The 23,267-nt window shown below is 38.9% G+C and overlaps 2 protein-coding genes and 1 long non-coding RNA gene across 5 annotated transcripts in view; 1 reads left to right on the top strand and 2 right to left on the bottom strand.

Annotated features, from left to right (window-relative positions):
• Positions 1-12,438, bottom strand: part of SERTM2 (serine rich and transmembrane domain containing 2) — a 33,515-nt gene extending 21,077 nt beyond the window's left edge. Inside the window, exon 1 of the mRNA XM_082377649.1 lies at positions 5,986-12,438. The gene's annotated coding sequence lies outside the window, so the exon portion shown is untranslated. The remainder of the gene's footprint in view (positions 1-5,985) is intronic.
• The window catches only part of DCX (doublecortin), a 365,391-nt gene that overhangs the window by 141,652 nt on the left and 200,472 nt on the right, over positions 1-23,267 (top strand). The gene's annotated exons all lie outside the window — the stretch shown is intronic.
• The window catches only part of LOC309620848, a 144,508-nt gene that overhangs the window by 107,052 nt on the left and 14,189 nt on the right, over positions 1-23,267 (bottom strand). The window lies entirely within an intron of this gene.

The raw sequence follows: 23,267 nt of genomic DNA, 5'->3' as shown, positions 1-23,267 counted from the left end.
GCTTTTTTTCCTAAGTGGTAAATACCTATTACAAGGTTAAAGAAAAATTCAGATCAGAGAACAGCAGCTAATAACTAGGCTAGGTTAAGACAGTGTTTCCCAGACTAACTGGTCATAAAATTTACCTGAAGTACTTATTAAAATACAGACCCTGGGCCCCCATCTAGACTTTCTGAATCATAATCTCCACAGTAGGGGGCCTGGTCACCACTCTAGAGAGTCATATTTTATTGGTCTGGGGTGGGGTCCAAGCACTGGTATTTTTAAAAAGCTCCCCAAGTGACTGTAAAGTCAGGACTGAGAACCACTGCCCTAGTTTAAGCAGGAAAGCCTAGCACTGAAATAAAGGCCTAAATCTAAGGATTCATTTCTTCAAAGCCCAGGTCCCAGTGCCATGGGTCGCTTTAACAAATCATGGAATTTTCAGGAATGTAGGCTTCCCCCAATTTTGTTTTTGTGTTCTGTCTCTCTCATTTAAGTCTGTGGGGTGAGAATACAGTTTTTTCCCTCAGTATTTGTAGATCAGAAGTAATTGAAAGGGTGTGTTTGTTCTGAGCAAATAACTGCATCATTCATGATTGGTAAAGACAGAACCTTGTCTTTATTCGCAAAAACATTCAAGTGTGTAAATAGGGTCAACTATTTACGGTTGAAGGCTTCCAAAATGATTTAGCTTGTTTTTCAGAACATGAATTTTGAACATGGGTGACTAGAAAAACAACATAAACCACCATCACCTGTCAAACTTCTATGTGCAGTAGTGGCAGAGAGCTGACAATGTAGCCCGGTTCTGTCGCTTGTAAACATGCCCAAGGAGAGTTAATAGAAACAGCTCCAACAATCACATTACTCTTCCTATAATCTTGAATTTTGCACCCAGCCTGGGAGCATTTCAGCTTAAAGTTTATATTCACTAGCCCGTGGTACTATACTTTCTGTAATCTGCATGATCCTTAGCCTACCTACCTAATTCCCCTACCGCCCATGTGGTTCTCAAGAAACAAGAGCAAAGAGACAGGGTATCTTTCTACTGTCTTTGGAGCTATGGTCTAGGAAACATTTTTGCAATACTTAAATGTACATCTGGTTTGATTTCTGATTCACTAACAAGTGGAAAAGATAATCACGTAGGTACCCTTTTGTCCCCTAGAAACACCAGCCCCAAAGGCAATGGTTCTCCTGAGTAGCTTGTTACAAATGCAGGTTTCAGGGTCTGCTCTTGGGAGCTCCTTCTCCCCAGACCACTCGATTCTTAACCTTGCTTGTTCTCCCAAATCCAGTTTTTCTCAAGAGTGTGATGCATGAACCCCCTACCTGATTTAAAGTGTAGACTCCTAGGCCCTTCCCCAGGCCTACTGAGTTCTAATACCTTGCATCAAGGCCCAGGAATATGCATTCTAAGCACAAGATTTTCAGGTGATTCTTTGCATATAGAGCTTTGAGAGTTAACTATCAGTTTTTCTATCTAGATATCCCAGCTAAAGAACATAGCTAATCTCATTGGTTGTTTGGGGACCCTACTTTAAAAAACTATTAAAAGAGTGCCACAGGTTGAATTATGTCCCCCGAAAAGATATGTTGAAGTCCTAACACCCAGTACCTGTGAATGTGGTGTGACCTTATTTGAAAAAAGGGTCTTTGCAGATGTAATCAAGTTAAAATGAGGTCATTAGGTTGGCCCTAATCCAATATGACTGGTGTCCTTATAAGAAGAGAAGACAGAGACATTCAGGGGGAAGACAGAGACAGAGATTGGAGTGATGGATCTACAAACCAGGGAATGCCAAGGATTGCCAGTAAACACCAGAAGCTAGAAGAGCCAAGGAAGGATTTTCCCCTACAGATTTCAAAGGGAGCATGACCAAGCTGATGCCTTGATTTCAGACCTCTAGCCTCCAGACCTAAGAGAATAAATTTCTGTTTTAAGCCACCCAGTTTGTGGTACTCTGTTTATGGCAGTCCTAGGAAACGAATACACAGAGTAATCACCCTGAGGCCCTAGGGTTTTGGAACCCTTGGGGCAATGTTTCTGAAGGAAGTCACTGGAAGATTTGTATTACAAATGCAGGTTTCTGGGCCTTTCTCCTTGCTTCCTAGATCAGCATGTCTCGGGATAGGACCCTGAAGTCTACATTTGTGACAAGCTACCCATTTAGAGTTTCTACGTACACTCTGCAAGGAATGGTTTCCAGTCCCTGTTGCCCTCAGGATCACTTACGAAACCTTTTGAAAATATGTATACCTGGGTCCTTCCTTCAGAGGTTCTGATTCAGGAGGTTTGTGTGGGGCATGAACAGCTGTAGTGCTTAAAGTTCCACAGGTGATTTCGATATGTGGCGTGGGCTGAGAAGCACCACTCCACAAACAGAACGGAGCGTTGCAGAGGCAGGACTCTGACAGTCCCGGGCAGCCCACGTAGAGGCATTATTTTTTCACCTGGCCTCCAGAAGACAAGTCGAAGGAAAAAAAAACACTCGCTGCTAGTGCAATCCAAGTGGGAAAAGCCTCAACAGTAGTATAGTATCTTTTTAGTCTCCTGTGGACCCCCAAATACACAGACTTGGGTAAGTCAGGCTTCTTGGTTAGGCACACTGTCATCATCGGTGCATCCAGGGTCCCTTTTATTTGTTTACTCAGTAACACCCATGGACAAACACCTGTAAACAAACACCTACCAACTGTAAGATTGAGAATAACTAATAACTTACATGACATCTACCTGTGCTCCTCCCTATCTCATCCCACTCCTCCCCAGAAATTATCAGTATTCTGAATTTTGTTAGTCATTACCTTGCTTTTATTTACACACACACACACCTGTGCCTAAACACTATGTTGTTTATTTTTGTTTTGAACTCTATAAAAAAATTGTCAAGCTATATGTCATCTTCGATTTGCTCTTTTTACTCTACAGTCCATTACTATATGATTTATTTATAATTAATCTTACAGGATGAAAAAGGAATAAAGATTTGGTAGCCCACATTGCCTTTGAGAGGCCTTATCGTCTTTAGACTTTACTCCATTCTCCTTAGCTTGGCGTTCAAGGCTGTCAATGCCCTGGTCCTGGCTGACTTTAATTCCTTCCACTACCCTCCTTTCCAATCAAGCTGTAATGCTCACTGCCACCTACTTCCCCGCCTCCATGTTTTTGTTTGATCAGTTTCTTCCATCTTTGCATATCTCTGCTTGGGGAAATGCTACATTTCTTCATTGTTCAGCTCATGAAACTGACCTTGATTTCTCATCCAAATCCTAACTCCCACAGGCTTTCTCTCTCTCCTAGAGAAATTACATTCACCTAATACTATAAGTATCTATTTGCTGTGTTTTCCCCCAAACTGTAATTTATAAACCCCTTGAGGATCTTTTTCAACCTTCTGTCCCTTATACAACTGTGCTCGCAATAGCTGCTCAATAATTGTTGAACAAATGCATGGGTATGACTGAAGAAATGTACTTAGCACTGACAATTTAGAGAGAAGCACAGTGTTATCTCTGTTCTGATAGCTAATATAGCTTGGGGAAGCACCTGAAACTCCCTCTTATTTTTATTCCCTTCCCCCACTCCCCTATCTCTTATTGTGCAAATGACACTAAATTCCTGATTATCATCTGGAATTAAGGAATCATCACTTTGTGGGAATTCCCTGGTAGTCCAGTGGTTAGGACTCAGTGCTTTCACTGCTGTGGGCCCGGGTTCAATCCCTGGTGGGGGAACTAAGATCCCGCAAGCTGCACAGCACAGCCAAAAAAATTTTTAAAAAAAGGAATAATCACTCTGTTAGAAACTTTGCTCTTGAATTACTATTTCAGTTGCATGATTTTAAAGGAAAACTACATGGAATGGGTTTACAGCCTTAAGTTTTAGAAAGTTCAATTGTGTCTATAAATGCTTTTCGGTAACAATAATACTGCCTCCTACACAATCGACCCTTAATCTTCCTTAAGGTCTAAATACTTATTAAATATTTATTAGAATTCTATGAAGCTTGGAGAAGCTGTAGAGAACAATGATCTCACATACAGTTGTCAACTTCTTTAAACATTTCATTTGAGGGTTTGGAAAACTAACTAGCCATGTATTTCTTAAAACCTCTGCAGTCTGCAGAACACCAAACATCCTGTTCAATGCAGACAGGTCTATCAATTTAATTCCTTAAATCTTAAGGACTTTGAAATGAGTAAATGAAAAGTTAGATATTGGGGAGTCCTCTTTGTTCATCTGCTCCTGCATCTGTGACAACTTCTCATAAAAGCTTTCAGAACAGGATTGCCATAGCTCTCTTTGCTAACTACTTAGCTGCACAGATAATGTGATTGCTCCATTAAAAGCTCTGGACCATTTGGAAAGAAAAACAACCATGCAATTTCAAAAGAAATCAAAATTCTATTAATTCTAAAGAATCTGGTTTTTGTGGAAAGACCCTTGTAGGATTTTAGTATCCTGCAGTTCTTTCTGGAAAGCTAATAAAATGAAAATCAGTCTCTAGTCTTTGTAAAAGTGATGGAAAGCTGTTGAGAGACAAGGAGGAGAGTGCGGGATAGGAAAAAGGGTAAGGAATTCAGAAAAAAGGAAGATGGAGGGAAGAGGGGACGAGGGAAGGAAGGAAATGTGAGAAGTAAGGTGATGAGGAGTGTGGGAAGTGGATAAGAGGTGGGAGGAAATGAGTGGTTAAGAGATAGAGGTGGGGGGGCTTCCCTGGTGGCGCGGTGGTTGGGAGTCTGCCTGCTAGTGCAGGGGACACGGGTTCGAGCCCTGGTCTGGGAGGATCCCACATGCCGCGGAGCAACTAGGCCCGTGAGCCACAACTACTGAGCCTGCGCGTCTGGAGTCTGTGCTCCGCAGCGAGAGAGGCCGCGACAGTGAGAGGCCCGCGCACCGCGATGAGGAGTGGCCCCCGCTTGCCGCAGCTGGAGGAAGCCCTCGCACAGAGGCGAAGACCCAACACAGCCAAATAAATTAATTTAAAAAAAAAAAGAGATAGAGGTGAAGATAGGGAAGCAGGAAAACATTGGAAAAGAGACGAAGAAAGGAAAGGGGGAGAGGAGTTTGGGGGAAGGGAAAATGGACAGAGATTAATTTAATAATAATTGGCCAAAGTCCAACATTAGCCTGAACATCCGGTTTACTTGTAATGTAAATCAAAACACCCACAAGCAATGTGAATGCACCTCTGATTTTCTGATTGCATGTTTTGTCATTAACTTGGTAAATAAAACTCTTGGTAAAAAAAACAAAACAAAAAAAACTTCTTGAGTTTTTGGTAGGAACACTGAAAACCCAAGTCTCCCATAATGTTCAACGTCAGCATAGTATATATAACCTCGCAGAAGCAAAACAACATACACACCCAGACCATGAATTTTGCTCCTTAAAATGAGATGGGAATGTGGCGCTTTCTCCATCCATCAACGCTGAGAGGGATTCCTAGGGCGAGACTTGTTTCTAATAAGAGAAAAAGTGCTGGGAATACAGAGATAAATGTAACCTGATCCCTGTTTGGGTCCCCAAGGAGCTCCCCATAGCTACTTTTACTTTAACATGACAAAGTTCTGAAAACAATTCACTGGTAATTTTACTTTTTTCCGAGTGACACCTGCCTATATAATTTCAGAGCTGAAATCCCACCACATAGCTAAGGAAAATGATCAGAGAAACAACTCAGAAGAGACAGTCAAAACTATCAATTGCAACAGCTTTGAGGAGTTAACATATTCTGTTCGTATATATCTGCCCCGCGGGAGGGAGAGAAAACTAAGGGAGGTGGGAGCTGTTAAAGTATCTAGTTCCACATCAGCCTGCGAAAAAACAATTCCAGCCGCAAGTGCTTTTTCAACGGCTGGAGCCATTAAGTAACAAGCTTCTCACGTGGGAGTTGCTCTACCTTCTGTGGCAGATGGTGCCTATTTGTCACACCTGCCGATAAATAAAATGCCGCTCATTTCACCGTAAATAACATAATATTTCCAAATCTCTCTTACCGTTCCTGGCTCACAGGATGAATGGGATTAGCCATTTAAGCATCCCTTTTGAAGCTTGCTTGCATCGACAGGCAAGTTGTTCAGGAACATCTCTGGAATATCTGGAAAATAGAAAGAAAGCCTTGTTTTGCCACAGAAGCAGGGCTATGTTCATGCAAATATGCTTTCTCTTTCATCTTCCTAAAGAGTCAGACCTTTCCAGCGTAAAACAGAAAAGCACCCTCTATCAGTTACTTAAAATTCCAGTTGCCACTTACAGCTTCAGAGTGCAGTTTCAGATGCCTGCTTCTTATAAACTCCAAAGAGCCAAGAGAAGTGTGTGTTTGGATGTGTATATACCATCCGGAACACTTGAATGGAAGCAGCCTGAATAGTTAAGTCCCCAGTTCCTCTTTCGCAGGCAACAGTTTAGAGCGTTCGGGAAAGGTAGTGATTCAGCTCTGCCTTGCCTTAGCGGTGTGGAGCCGAGAGGGAGGAGGTAAGAGAGAAGCTGAGAAGCAAAGTTTGTATAAGCCTTCCACTTTAACCCCTTCAAGTCTTCTTCATGAATCTGTAGGACTAGTGAAGACTCCCTGTTTTTGTAAAAGCCTCTTCATATGACATTTAAGGGGATCAGATCTCCTGCTCAATTCAAGAGGTTTTTCATCTTAGGTTTATAGTAATATATGCATAGAATTGAAACCAAACATGCCAGGATATAGTGGTATTTAAATAATTCCATCTTTATAAACAGAATGTGTGCATATGTTGGGGAAACTTTTTTGTAGGCGCCAACTGAATACTTTTATTTTGAATTTTTTGTGGAGATTTAACATCAGTATTGGAATCTAGGTCTGAGTTTCTGGTTGGGGGTCTAAGCTTTAGGTAGAATATCTTTGAAGAAGGCATATCTATCCAGGGTACATGTGCCATTAAAAATGATTTGTCCAACTGTAGTTTAAATGCCATTACTGTGTTTTATATATTGTGGCAAGAGGAAGGAGATTAACATTTCTTGAGTGCCTACTCTGTGTCAAGCATTTAATGTAGAGAATCTCATTTAATCCTCAAAACAACGCTGTGACTTGTATATTATTATTCTCATTTTATAAATAAGGAAACAGAGGCTCAGAGATGAAGCATGTCATGTAGTTTAGTAAGCTTGGAGCCAGTATTTGAAAACAAGGCAGTGTGATCCCAAAGTCTCTGCTCTTTTCTCTGTAGCAGTATTTCTGCACCTTTGGTGCGTTTTGGATTCCTCTGAGAACTTAATGAAAGCTATGGATTGTCCTCTTCCTCAGAAATAGGCATATAATTTCCGTGCTCCATGGCCTCCAGGTTAAGAACAGCTGAATGCCCTCATGTCACTTGTCCAATATTACAACATTATTAGTGCATTGTTCATCCAAAACCTCATGGTCATCAACAATTTTTAGTATGGAATTAATAATTCCATATTATTATTAATAATAGTATATAATAATAATAGCATAATAATGTATTATGCCAATCTTTAAGAAATTACTGCAGTGCTTTTTACTTTATCCCAAATTTTCTTTAACAAATCTTGCATCTTTTAACTTTTCATTTCCCTCATTCTAGTGGTTACAGTCGGTTGAGACTCTCCTTGAAATTGTTAATACCTCACCAGCATAGTCTAATACCCTGTGGAGTATGCTGGGGTCTCTCAAACTGGAGTAGTATGCTCAAGATTCATGAAACTACAGGGTAAACATAATGCATTTTTCTAGAGGATCTCCGATAGGGAGAACGTAGGTAATTTGAGTGATAATTTTCAAGATAGTTTATATGACAATAAACATATTGTAGAATAAAATGCAAATTTTGTATGCACTTTTACAATCAAGAATGAGACTTCAGAGAAATGTTGCACTTGTGGTGGTGCCTCTTTGGGCTACCCAGACTTCTCCAGGGATACGTGTGCACTCTATTCTGCCATTTGGGATATTTTGGTGAAAAAGTTGGAAGGTCACGTTGTAACAAAAAGACCATGGATTTTGAAGTCAGATAGACCTAGGTTTCAGCCTCAGCTTTGATCTGTATTTTCTAGGTTACCTTGAGAAAGTCTAATTTCTCAGTTTTATCATCTGTAAAAGAGGGAAAAACTCTCTTCATGAGGATTATATGGGAAAACATCTCTAAAGCCTGCACTACATGGTTGATGCTCAATAAATGTTAATGCTGCCATCTTAATTTTTTTAATGTCCAAAGAGAATGAGGCTACTTGAATATAACTGGAGATTTCATTAGGGGTAGTCTAGTGTTTCCACCTAATTAGGAAAAAAAAGCCTTAGGTAACATGATATTAAAATGCAAGTTTCCAGAAAGACATAATAGATGCCCTACAGTAGATGGGAAATTCCAAAGCCAGATCATGACATACAGAATTTGCAAAGGAAATGCTCCAGAACAGGTTCCAAGAAATAAAAAGAAGTCAGGTTGTGGAGGAGAGTGGGGGGAAAACTTGTGAAAACATTTCTTTGTAAAGATCTGTTGCCAGGCTAAGACTCCATTCCACCTTCTACAGGAGTGTTGGAATAGTGGAGGTATTACCTCCTTCACCTCAACCCTAGTGAGAGGGGTTTCACCAGACCACTCAGAGAGCTTGACATTTGTTCTCTGCAGTAGGAGCAGAGAACTGGAGCTGCATTTCATTCTGAGAAAGCTTAACGTGGCCCTTGGCAGGAGGACAGGGTTGACTGTTTTGGGATTGGCCAGCATTCCCAGAATTTATCAGGCAAGGGATGTTTGAGGGTTTCCTGGGAATCAATCAAAAGGGTGTCATGCAAGAGAGAGAGCCAAGGTGGGGTCACACTAGACCCTGTCCAATAGAGCCACCTAGAGGGGTGTAGAGACCCCAGAAAAAAAAAAGCTGGAGATAACTGTTGGATTCCTAGGGTTGGAGGAAAGAGTTGTAAACTACCAACCTGAATATAAATTATAAACCCAGGTCTCCCAAATTGCAGGAGAGGGGTCCTCCATGATGGGAACATTTAAAGAACCCAAAGAAGAGCCAGAGACCCAGAGAGTGGGAAGCCATTTCTTCTACCAAGGAAGAAAAGACCGATCCCTTTACCTCTCTTCCCTGTTCCTGCTTCCACCCTGGTGAGGGTCCAAATAGGAGCTGGCAAGTGGAGAGAGAAAGAAGAAAACCTATCATCCCCCACTTCTCCAAAGGCAGATGACCACCACCTACAGGCCTCAGTGTGGACTGGGAGGGGGGACCTTATTTCCAAGTAAAGCCTAAAGAATTTGATTAATATCTTGGACTGAATATGTTCTGATTACTGAATCAAGACTGTGTTTTGTGACTTTCAGTGATTTTAGGACTGTTTACTCTTGAAGGAATGAACAGGAAAGTCATGTGACTTGTCCAAGTTTCTATCCAAGGTCAGAGAAATTTTACCCCAAAGGAGTATATTTTATTTGCACATTAGGAGACAAAATGAAGTTGTGTTTTGATTCTATCATTAATTATACTTTAAAAAATATTGGTTATAAACATTAATTCATTCCTTCATTCAATGACTATCTAAGTGCTTTTATGTGCCAGGCATTGTGCTAGGAATAGGACATACAGTGAAATGAAAAATAGTCCTTCCCTTCAAATTGTTTATGATCTATGGCAGGGGTCAGCAAATGCTGACCTTCTTCTGTAAAGGGCCAGAGAGTAAATATTTTAGGCTTTGAGGGACACTTAAGATCTCTGTTGCAAATTCCTCTTTCTTCAACCAATTCTATAAAAATGCAAAACCATTCTTGAGGTCTGAACAAAAAGAGGTCATGGGTCAGATTTAACCCGTGGGCCCTAGTTTACTGGCTCCTTATGTGTGGAAGAAACAAATTTTTAAAAACCACCAATTACCATACATTTATTATGATTGAAGATGTGCTTAGGATACTTGAGGAGGAGACACAGAAGAGCATTACCTAACTCTAGGGAATCACGACTTCCTGGAAGTGGCAATGTTGATTTGAGACCTGAAGGATGAGTAAGAGTTAGTCAGGGTTAAAGGAGGTGAGTGCTATTCAAGGCAGAGGGAGCTGCCTGTACAGAGGCACCAAAGCTTGACAGAGCTTGGTTCACTTTAGAAACTACAGAAGGGGAAACTGAACTTTACAGAGGTTAAATAGTTTGCTCAAGATCACACAACTAGTAAGTGATGGAGCCTAAAATCTTAACCCAGGTGTGCCTGAGTGTAAACCTATGCTCCTAACCACTGTATCATACTCCTGCCCTGGTACTAAAGCTATGTCTAAGATCTACTTCTTACTTTTTGCAAGTCAGCAGCTCTTTCTGGCTCACTTCTGATTCCCTTGGGGGTGAAAATGTCAAAGTTCTAGAAGGGCTTGCAAGACCTTAAAAATAAGACAGTGAATCAATAATGTTGGGTTGTCATGATTACAAGTCTAGTTCTCCCTTTTGAAAATAACCCTTCCACCCAGTAAAACCTAGCACGCATTGCTCAAATTCAGAGTTTGCTTATTTCTTCCTTACAGGAAGGGGTTTTTCCCCGCCTGGTAGCTAAGCCCTAGCACTATGATAATGTAATTTCTTACCTTCTTGTTATAGATATATAATGAGATAATAGTACCCTTTGGTTTGGACTACATATGGTGATTGGTCCAAGTACTGTTCTGATCTTCATCACTCACACTGATGACCTTGGTCAAATGAGTTTACTCAGCACAGATTAAATCTGTCAATTTTTTTTTATTGATTGCTTGGTGGATTTTTATTTTCCCCATGGTTTGGAAAGCTAGGTTAGCCATGCAGCAACTACCCCCTGAAAACACTCACCTTAACGTCTGCCATGCACTCTTGGAGTCAGCAAGACTAAAGGTTGCAATGAAGAGGAAAAGGGAATGGGAATGGTCCAGACTTGCTGTTGCTGGCCTTCCACTGGTCAGTGGCTCTTAACCAGGCTGTACTTTGTCACCCAGGGAGCTCTTTCAAAATACAGAATCTTGGCCCTATCCCAGACCTTCTGCAGGGCTGAAACCTGAGAATATGTATTTTTAACAAGCTCCCCAGGTTAAGAACCACTGCCTTGGGGGAATAGACAGATAGGTCCCTAATGAACTGATTGTTTTAAAAGATATATCAGGCACTCTTGGTCTATGCATAGAAATTCTGCTGTTTTTTTACAGAAATAGAAAAAAAAATCCTAAAATGCATCTGGAACCACAAAAGACCCTGAATAGCCAAAGCAATCTTGAGAAAGAAAAGCAAAGCTGGAGGCACCACACTTCCTGATTTCAAACTATATTACAAAGCTATAGTAATCAAAACGGTATGATACTGGCATAAAAACAGATACATAGACCAATGGAGCAGAATCAAGAGCCCAGAAATAAACCCATACATATATGGTCAAATAATATTTGATGAAGGATCCATTAATACTCAAAGGAGAAAAGACAGATTCTTCTTCAATAAATTGGGGAAAAATGGATATTCACATGCAAAAGAATGAAACTGGACCCCTATCATGCACCACTCACAAAAATTAACTCGCTATAGATTAAACAGTTAAATGTAAGACCCGAAACCATAAAACTCCTAGAAGAAAACATAGGGAAAAATTTCCTTGACATTGGTCTTGGCAATGACTTTTTGGATATGACACCTAAAGCACAAGCAACCAAATAAAAAATAAAAAGTGGGACTACATCAAACTAAAAAGCTCTGCACAGCAAGATAAATGATCAGCAAAATAAAAAGACAACCTATGGAATGGGAGAAAACATTTTCAAGCCATCTAATAGGATAAGGGGTTAATATACAAGATATATAAGGAACTTATACAACTCAAGAGCAAAATCATCATCATCATCATCATCATAATCATCCAATTGAAAAATGGGCAAAGGATCTGAATAGACATTTTTCCAAAGAAGACATACACGTGGCCAACAAGTACATGAAAAGGTGCTCAACATCACTCATCATCAGGGAAATGCAAATCAAAACCAAAGTGAGATATCACTTCACACCTATTAGTATGTTTAATATCAAAAAGAGAAGAGCTAAGCACTAGCAATGATGTGGAGAAGATGGAACCATTGTGCACTATTGTTGGGAATGTAAGTTGGTGCAACAACTATGGAAAACAGTATGGCAGTTCCTCAAAAAATAAAATAAAAATAGAACTACCATATGATCCAGAAATCTCCACTTCTGGGTATATATCCAAAGGAAAAGAAATTACTATCTTGATTTGTACTCCCATGTTCATTGAAGCATTATTTACAATAACAAAGACATGGAAGCACTTAAGTATCCCCTGATGGATGAATGTGTGTATATATATAATATATATATGAATATTATTCAGCCATATAAAGAAGGAAACCCTGTCATTTGCAACAGCATAGATGAACCTTGAGGGCACTATGCTAAGTGAAATAAGTCAGACAGAGAAAGACAAATGCTGATGATATTACTTATAAGTAGAGTCTGTAAACACCCGAAGTCATAGAAACAGAGAGTAGAATGGTAGTTGCCAGTGCGTGTTGGGTGGGGAGAGGGTGAGGGAAGTGAGTGAAAGTGGTCAAAGGGTACAAACTTCCAGTTATAAGACGAATAAGTCCTGGAGATGTAATGTATAGCATGGTGACTGTAGGTAACAATACTCTGTCTGTATACTTAAAAGTTGCTAACAGAGTAGATCTTAAAATTCTCACCACAAAAAATAAAAGTAACTATGGGAGGTAGCAGCTATATAAAGTCATGGATGTGTTAAGTAATCCTATAGTGGTACTCATTTATATATATATATAAAATCTCACATCGTACACCTTAAACTTACACATGTTATATGTCAGTTACATCTTAATAAAGCTGAAAAATAAAAGAAAATTCTGCTTAAGAAGGGGGTATATTGAAGTTCATTGTTCTAATGTTTCAGTAACCTGTAAAATGGGCTTTTGTTACTAATCAGTTGGATGTCATCACAGTAATGAGTATGATGCTCCTTAGTGCTATACTTCCAGAAGAAATGAAGCAAATAGCAAAGTGAGAGCTCAAACTGTAGTCAAAACAGGTTTATGGGGAGTTCCCTGGTGGTCCAGTAGTTAGGACTCGGTGATTTCACTGCTGAAGTACAGGTTCAGTCCCTGGTCGGGGAACTAAGATCCCACAAGCCGCACTGCATGGTCGGAAAAAAAAAAAAGTTTTATGTATTTCAATAAGTTAAAGATGGCAGACAGATTACATGCATATATTACCTCTACACCCCAAGATAGCAAAAGAATACAAAAGATATAAATTCATGATGATGAAGAGAATGGGAAGGGAGCCATTAGTGGATGAAAGTTGGATGAAAGCTGGAAAACAGATGGAGGTGTAGTAACTGATAAAGTAGTATGGAAGTCACAGTTTACAATACTTGCAGAGGGGCGATACAGTGAAAGAGAAAGTCACCCTTCCCTGCATAAATGCTATGTTTGAAAAAGAGAATGAGTGAGTCGTAAGGCATAAGTGGGGAGGGAATAAGTCAAGTCATTTTTAATAGAGTCCCCCATTATTCCCCCCAATCTGGTGGACAGAATACCTTGTGGTCAGAAATATCCTCCATGAGCTCAAAAAAATTGGAGTGTTATTCTTTAAAGAGATTGAGAGGTCCAAGAGAAAAGGCCTCCACATTTTTGCATTTAGGAAATCCCCCAACAAAATGACTAGCTCCCCATTCATGTATATGAAGCTCCCAATCACTTTTTTTAATGCCTCATTCTTCCATGTGAACAAAAAAAAAATCAATGATCGCCAAATATTTAAGGAAAACTTTCCACATGAAAGAATGCTAAACAGATAGAAAAAAAAAATCAAGGACCCTTGAGAGAGAAAAAAAGAGGAGAGGCAAAACACCCTAATTAGTATACTAAGAGAGATTCAAGAAAACATTGCATTTATATAACAGGAATAGGATATTTGAAAATAAATAAAAAGAGGACAGGAAAGATATCTTGAAATAAAAAAATATGATTGCTGAGACAAAATTCAAGGGAAGAGTTGGAATATAGAGTTGAGGAAATATCAAAGAAAGTAGCACAAGACTAAAAGAAGGAAAATGAGATAGAAATAAAACATGACACATAGAAGGAAAACACAGAAGATCCAACGTTTGACTAATAGGAATTCAAGAGAGAACAAAGTAGAGAGAATTATCAAAGAAATAATACAAGAGAATTTTTCAGAGTATATTCTTATGAAATTTCAGAATACAAAGTATAAAGATATCCTCAAAGCTTCCAGAGAGAAAAACAATAACCTACAAAGAAATGAGAATGATATTGACATTGGACTTCTTTTTTTTTTAATTGAAGTAGAGTTGATTTACAATGTCATGCTAGTTTCAGGTGTACAGCACAGTGATTCAGTTTTTTAGATATATATGTATATATATATGTACTTTTTCAGATTCTTTTCTTTTATAGGTTATTACAAAATATTTAGTATAGTTCCCTGTGCTATACACTAGGTCCTTGTTGGTTATCTACCTTATATATAGTAGTGTGTATTTGTTAATCTCAACCTCCTAATTTATCCCTCCCCCCTTTCCCCTTTGGTAACCATGAGGTTGTTTTCTATGTCTATGAGTCTTTGGTTTTTTTAGATTCTACATATAAGCAATTTCATATGATATTTGTCTCTCTCTGTCTGGCTTACTTAGTGTGACAATCTCTAGGTCCATGTATGTTGCACAAAAGGCATTAATTCATTCTTTTTTACGGCTGAGTAATATTCCATTGTATATGTATACCACAACTTCTTTATCCATTCCTCTGTCGATGGACATTTAGGTTGCTTCTGTGTCTTAGCTATTGTGAATAGTGCTGCAATGAACATTGGGGTGCATGTATCTTTTCAAATTATAGGAGGTAACTACAAGAAGAAACAGCTAAACAAGTAGAAGGGGTTGTCCTGGAGGGCATAAATACGGGATGTGACACGGTGGAGCAGAAGTCTGTTGCTTTGCATCACAAGCCCTCCTGTATTCTGTTTTAACCTTGTGTGTGTATTACTTTGATAAATACTTTTGAATTATTTAAGAAATTGAACTATTGAGTTTTTTCAGGTTCTTGTCCGATAAAGATGGCCACCATGGATAATGGGATTTAGATCAGAAAAAAATTCCATTATCAAGCATTTGTTGAACACTTATTTGCCTAGCACCCTGCCAAGTGCTAAAGGGAGCTCCAAGAGTATTTAAGACAGTCTCTGTCCCCAAGGAACTTGAAACCTAGTTGGGCAAAGCAAACCAGTACGTGAAACAATTAGAGAATGAAAATACATAGTAAAGTGCTGAACTGTTAGTATGCTAAATTATGCCCATTAGAAAATCTGGCAACAGGAAGATGAAATCAGATTGGATTGAAATTAAGGAGTGCTTCCGGGGGACCTGGGGCTTGTTTCTGGCCTTAAATGATGGAAAAGATAGGAATAGGTCTAGAAGGTAAGGGTGTTAGAGGAGGGAAAGGCAACATGAACAATGACCTGGAGAAGATTTTTTTTTCTAATTTGTTATGTATTATTAGGAAGAAATTTTTATTCTCTCTAATATCACTAAAATGCTTCCTCTTTAAATCTCCCTAATTTAAAAACTTTCTCTGAGTGGATTATTTTTTTTCTTGCTGACAGTGCAGTAAATTTTCTGTCACTTTGTAGAATGGGAACTGCCATTTACTAAATGAGCTTTTCTCTATTCTGTGCTCCTTTGGTGCCAAGTCTTAATAAAGACAGATGGGTTTCCCCCATCGTGCTGCTGCTTCCCATCTCAGGCTGATGAATATGAGACTGAGAGCCTGACCCTGTCATTGTCAAGTAATATAAAAGGTTTCATCCTTATTTATTGCCATACTTTAATTACTGGGGGGAAAGTATCAATTAAGAAACAAAGGATTTAAAATCACTTCAACAAAACCAGGATGTCTGAGCAAATTAAAACCATCTTTTTTCTTTTCCATTTTCTCTTCCTTGGTGGGGGAGAGTGAAGGTGGTGGGGTGATTAGTGTTGTTTGGGTTAAATTTAATTAATAGGAACTCACAGCATAATGTTCCACGAAGAATGTACATGTCAAAAACCATGTGGTTATAGGGCTATCAATTCAAATATCTGGGTTCAATTCAATGGAAATTTTAGCCAAGTTATTAGACTTTACTGGTCATCCTGGAAATCCTTTATGGACCTGGTTGGAATTAGTACATAAGCCTTTAGAGTGGTTTCCTGGAACTAGCCTTGAAGATAAATTTTATAATATAGTCTGTGATTCCCTAAACCATTTGAGAGAATATGCTAGTTGCTCCCCATGTGTTGTGATATAATGTGAGAACTCTAGGAACACCCCTTGCCCTCAATTCACCCAAAACTATTCCTCTCTTCTTTCTACTGTGCCAAATCTAAAATACCATTCACTCATTCATTCATTCCTTGGTGGTAGGATTTTATATCTCTAGAGACCTTCAGCTAAATTGCGTCTGCCCCCTCAGGTCAGATTTTATGGTTCCAATCGACTTCTAACACTTTAATGTGAAATAATTTATCTGATTGCTTATGTGTGTGTGTGTAATGATTTTTTTTTTCAGGATAAAACCCTTTTTTTAACAAGATAATACATGCTTATGATTAAAAAAAAAGAAAATCTTAAGCAATATGTAAATATATAAAGTGAAGTCTCTCTCCACTCTTCCCCTCACCTTTACAGAAGTAACCACTGTTTTAACAGAACAGTTTCGTTTCTATATTTCTAGACTTTTTCTATGCATATGCAAATACATGTGTGTGTGTATGTGTGTGTGTACATGTACACATATAAGGAATAGGGTTATAAATATGTTGTTCTGCAATTTGTTGTCATTCAACCACATACTATGCACAGCCTTCCATGTCATTAGTTACATATTTACCTGTTCTTTTAAATGTCTTCCCTTTATTCCTTAATATATATATATATATATATAGCTTAAATTATTTAACCAATACCCCATTGAACCCACACTGGGTTGTTCAAAGTTCTGCTATTATAACACAGCAATGATTGTCCTTATATATACAGATCTCTGCACAGAAAAGTGAAATTGCTGGATTGAAGATATTCATGCTAAAACACTTCATTGATACAGCTAATTGCCTTCCAAAATGGGGTCACCAATTTATGTTGGGGAGGAAAAAATTTTCCTCTACACTTCTAGGTTCTTCTGGCTGGTCTGCGAATTAAATTGACATGAGACAGATCAACAGGAGAAAATCAAACAAAAGTTTAATAACGTGTATACATGGGAGAGACCTAGGAGAACTGAGTAACTTGCCAAAAAGGCTGAAGCCCTCACCTTAAATACCGTCTTCAGCTAAAGACAGAAGAGGATGTTGGGGGGTGGGGTTTAGTACTTCAGAGGGGAGGAAGGCAATTCACAGGGAGATGGAAAAGCAAATGTTTGGTAAGCAAATGTTTGCTGGGCCCTACAGAAACAATGGGACCCAGAGAGGAATTTTAACAAACAGGCTTTGCTGGGTTCCTCCCTATCTACCACACCTAGTTCTACTATAGTTATCTATGGTAATATCTCCCTTCCAGAAATAGGTTCTCTGTCTACATTCTTTAGGCAGTTAAGGGGAAGGTCAAAGGTTCTTCTTCCTGAGTCTTTTGGGCCTTGATTGTTTTCAGCTTGGAAATAATCTGCATGCCAAAGAGACATTTTGGGGTGGCAAATTTTGTTCCCCTATATTATACTCCCACCAACGTTGCATTGGCACAATCCTTTTCCACATGCTCCCTCCAGAGATGGATAGAAACTAATAATTAATGTTTTTTGTTTCTCATTATAAAAGGACTACATTTCATTTGTAGATAAAGTTGGAAAACATAGAAGAGTATTTAAAGTTAAAATATTCTGTATTCATATTAATCAGTAAGAATCATCCTTACACATTTGGTGTAGTTAATTTCTACTCTTCTTTCTTTTTGTATATTGATGACCTTTAACATTCAAATGAAATATGTCCTGAGACACTGACAAGTCCCCAAAGTCTTGACTACCTCTATAACATATTTCACTCACAAAACACAATTTTTGCAGTGACTGTATTGCACTCAATGAAACAGTTTTCTAATCGCTTTTATTTTCATATATATCATATAGTGAATTTGTTCATATCAAAGATCTACACTACATGAAATTCAAACAGCTCTAAACTTTATTTATTAAAAATTTCGGGCTTCCCTGGTGGCGCAGTGGTTGAGAGTCTGCCTGCTAATGCAGGGGACACGGGTTCGAGCCCTGGTCTGGGAGGATCCCACATGCCGCAGAGCAGCTAGGCCCGTGAGCCACAATTACTGAGCCTGCGCGTCTGGAGCCTGTGCTCCGCAACAAGAGAGGTCGCGATAGTGAGAGGCCCGCGCACCGCGATGAAGAGTGGCCCCCGCTTGCCACAACTAGAAGAAAGCCCTCGCACAGAAATGAAGACCCAACACAGCCATAAATAAATTAAATAAATAAATAAATAATTAAAAAAAAAAAAAGTCTATTCTTAGAAAAAAAAAAAAATTTCTATTTACTGGCTAAGCATTATCTTATGTGTTTTTAATCTATCTACTTCCATCACTAGCAATTGCATTTGGCTTTTCTTTTTAGGCCACTCAAAAAAAATGGAAAATAATGTCTGTTTGCTTTCATTCTATTATTCTTTTTTATTCTATTCTATTCATTTCTTTTTTTTTTTTTTAATTTTTTTTAAATTTTTATTTTATTTTATTTTTATTTATGGCTGTGTTGGGTCTTCATTTCTGTGCGAGGGCTTTCTCCAGTTGCGGCAAGTGGGGGCCACTCTTCATCGTGGTGCGCGGGCCTCTCACTATCGCGGCCCCTCCCATTGCAGAGCACAGGCTCCAGATGCGCAGGCTCAGTAATTGTGGCTCACGGGCCCAGTTGCTCCGCGGCATGTGGGATCCTCCCAGACCAGGGCTCGAACCCGTGTCCCCTGCATTGGCAGGCAGATTCTCAACCACTGCGCCACCAGGGAAGCCCTATTCATTTCTTTTTGAACATTCATGTTTTCTGGTATGACACTGTAATTCTAAATTATTCTAGATTGCTCTATTCTTTCATGTATTTAGGATACATTTTTTCAAAATTCCTAGGCCTGAGGTAATAGTGACTATTAATGATTGCCCAAATGACCTTTCCAAATGCATGGATCATCCCTGTTATACAGTACAAAACTGGATTTTTAAATGTCAAGTTTTTTTTCTTCCATTTTTAGGATTGGATCTAATATGCAAATCTACTTATGTCACTTTTCTACTTTAGTTGTCTTTTTTCCCCCAATTTTATTGAGAAATAATTGATACACAGCACTGTATAAGTTTAAGCTGTACAACATAATGATTTGACTTACATACCTCATGAAATGATTATCACAATGGGTTTACGGAACATCCGTCATCTCATATAGGTACAATATTAAAGAAATAGAAAAAAATTTTTTTCCTTGTGATAAGAGCTCTTAGGATTTACTCTCTAACTTTCATATATAACATATAACATACAGTGTTAATTATCTTTATCATGTTGTACGTTATATCCATAGTACTTATTTATCTTATAACTGAGAGTTTGTACCTTTTGACTGCCTTCATCCAATTCCCCCTCCCTCCATTACACACCTCTGGTAGTCACAAATATGATCTCTTTTTCCATGAGTTTGTTTGTTTTTGAAGTATAATATACCTACAACACTGTGTTAGCTCCTGGTACACAACAGTGATTTGATATTTCTATACATTTCAAAAGGATCACTGTGATAAATCTAATTGTCATCTGTCACTGTACAACAACAAAGTATATTTCATACCTGTGACTCATTTATTGTGCAACTGGAAGTTTGTGCCTTTTTTTTTTTTTTTTTTTGCCACACGGCACGTGGGATCTTAGTTCCCTGACCAGGGCTTAAACCCGCACCCCCTACAGTGGAAGCACAGAGTCTTAACCACTGGACTGCCAGAGAAGTCCCTGGAAGTTTGTACCTCTTAATCTCCCTCGCATATTTCTCTCCTCCTTCCAACCCCCTCCCCTCTGACAACCACCTGTTTGGTCTCTGTGTCTATGACTCTATTTCTGTTTGGTTATGTTTGTTCATTTGTTTTTTTTTAGATCCACATATAAGTGAAATCATACAGTATTTTGTCTTTCTCTGTCTGACATTTCACTTAGCAAAATACCCTCTAGGTCCATCCATGTTGTCATAAATGACAAGATTTCATTCTTTTTTATGGACGAGTAATATTCCATTGTGTGTGTGTGTGTGTGTGTGTGTGTGTATACCACATTTTCTTTATCCTTCCATCTATTGTTGGGCACTTAGGTTGCTTCCATATATTGGCTATTGTAAATAATGGTGCAATGAACATAGGGGTGCATATATCTTTTTGAATATGTGTTTTCACTTTCTTTGTGTAAATACCTAGGAGTGGAATTGCTGGATCCTATGGCATTTCTGTTTTTAATTTTTGAGGAACCTCCATACAGTTTTCCTTAGTGGCTTCGCTAATTTACATTCCTACCAACAATGCATGAAGAGTCCCTTTTCTCCACATCCTTGCTGACACTTGTTATTTGCTGTCTTTTTGATGATAGCCATTCTTTTTTTAAAAAAATATGTATTTATTTATTTATTTATTTATTTTTGGGTGTGTCGGGTCTTAGTTGCAGCACGTGGCATCTTCGTTGTGGTGTGCAGGCTTCTCTCTAGTTGTGGCATGCGGGCTCCAGAGTGTGTGGGCTCTGTAGTTGCGGCACGTGGGCTTAGTTGCCCCATGGCATGTGGGATCTTAATTCCCCGGCCAGGGATCGAACCCACAATCCCCTGCATTGGAAGGCAGATTCTTAACCACTGGACCATCAGGGAAGACCCTTGATGATAGCCATTCTGGCAGGTGTGAGGTGATATCTCACTGTGGTTTTGATTTGTGTTTCCCTGATTAGTGATGTTTGAGTATGTTTTGATGTGCTTCTAGGCCATCTGTCTTCTTTGGAAAAATGTCTATTCAGGTCCACTGGCCATTTTTTAATTGGGTTGTTTGGTTTTTGATGTCAAGTTGTATGAGTTTTTTGTATATTTTGGATATTAACCCGTTGTTGGATATATCATTTGCAAATATTTTCTCCCCTTCAGTAGGTGGCCTTTTCATTTTGTTGCTAGTTTCCTTCACTGTGCAAAAGCTTTTTAGTTTGATGTAGTCTCATTTGTTTATTTTTGCTTTTGTTTGCCTTGCTTGAGAAGACATATCTAAAAAAATGTTGCTAAGACTGATGTCAAAGAGCGTATTGCCTATGTTTTGCTCTGGAAGTTTTATGGTTTCAGGTCTTATGTTTATGTCTTTAATCCATTTTGAGTTTATTTTTGTATGTGGTGTAAGAAAGTAGTCCATTTTGATTCTTTTACATGTAGCTGTCCAGTTTTCCCAGCACCATTTTTTGAAGAGGTTGTCTTTTCCCCATGGTATACTCTTGCCTCCTTTGTTGTAGATTAATTGCCCATAAAAGTGTGGGTTCATTTCTGTACTCTCTATTCTGTTCCATTGTCAGTTTTGGTACCAGTACCACACTGTTTTGATTATTGTAGCTTTGTAGTATAGTTTGAAATCAGGGCGCATGATACCTCCTATTTTATTCTTTTTTCTTAAGATTGTTTTGGGTCTTTGGACCTATTCTGGGTCTTTTGTAGTTCCATATTTTTTTTTAATTTATTTATTTTATTTTTGGCTGTGTTGGGTCTTCGTTGCTGTGAGCGGGCTTTCTCTAGTTGCTGCAAGCGGGCTTTCTCTAGTTGCAGCAAGCAGGCTTCTCATTGTGGTGGCTTCTCATGTTGCGGAGCATGGGCTCTAGGCACGCGGGCTTCAGTAATTGTGGCTCGCAGGCTCTAGAGCACAGGCTCAGTAGTTGTAGCTCACAGGCTTAGTTGCTCCGCGGCATGTGGGATCTCCCTGGACCAGGGCTCAAACCCGTGTCCCCTGCACTGGCAGGCGGATTCTTAACCACTGCACCACCAGGGGAGCCCTCCATATAAATTTGAGAATTATTTGTTCTATTTCTGTGAAAGATGCTATTGGTATTTTGATGGGATTCCATTGGACCTATAGATTGCCCTGGGTAGTATAGTGATTTTTTAAAAAATTTTTTAAAAATTAATTAATTTATTTATTTATTTTTGGCTGTGTTGGGTCTTCGTTTCTGTGCGAGGGCTTTCTCTAGTTGTGGCAAGCGGGGACCACTCTTCATCGCAGTGCACGGGCCTCTCACTGTCGCGGCCTCTCTTGTTGCGGAGCACAGGCTCCAGACGCGCAGGCTCAGTAGTTGTGGCTCACGGGCCTAGTTGCTCCGCGGCACGTGGGATCTTCCCAGACCAGGGCTCGAACCTGTGTCCCCTGCATTAGCAGGCAGATTCTCAACCACTGCGCCACCAGGGAAGCCCGTATAGTGATTTTAATAATATTAATTCTTACTGTATTCTTTCAGGTATTTAGGATACATTTTTCAAAATTCCTAGGCCTGAGGTAATAATGACTATTAATAATTGCCCTAATGACCTTTCCAAATGTATGTATCATCCCTGTGTTATCCAATACAAAATTGGATTTTTAAATGCCAAATTATTTTCTTTTCATTTTTAGGATTGGATCTAATATGCAAATCTGGTCATGTCACTTTTCTACTTTTGTTGCCTTTTAAAAAAAAACTTTCACAAAAATGGTATCATACTGGACATATTATTGTACGGTATACTTTGATTTTTAATTTAATAATTCTTTGTAGTAATCTTTTCTATTCAATACATAGAGATTTATCTCATTCTTTTCAACAGCTGGATAATATTCTACAAAATGGCATCCCTTAATTTACTCAACCATTGCCCTACTGATGAACATTTAGAGTTTTTGTTTTTTTTTTAGTTGTTTGCTTACTATAAACAATATTCCTTGGGTCAACAACTTGTTTCAGTTTACCTGGGATTTTCCTGGGTTTAGCACTGAAGTCCCATGTGCCAGGAAACTCCTCAGCAATAGGCAAACTGGGACAGTTGATCACTCTATTCTTACATCTTCCTACATCTATTCTTACCTACTGGCATTTTGTTTGTGCCACATACTTTCCCAGAACTGGGATTTTGAAGTCATCTCATTGCTTTTATACATTACACTTTGTAGGAAGTCCTATTGGAATGGGACCCAGGTAATTTTTCAAGTGGGGAATGTGGAGAACAAGTCATAGAATATGGCTCTGG

This window comes from Balaenoptera borealis (assembly GCF_965194805.1).
Source record: "Balaenoptera borealis genome assembly, chromosome: X".
Lineage (NCBI taxonomy): Eukaryota > Metazoa > Chordata > Mammalia > Artiodactyla > Balaenopteridae > Balaenoptera > Balaenoptera borealis.
Note: the sequence above shows the minus strand (reverse complement) of the source record. Positions and strands in the feature narration are given on the sequence as shown.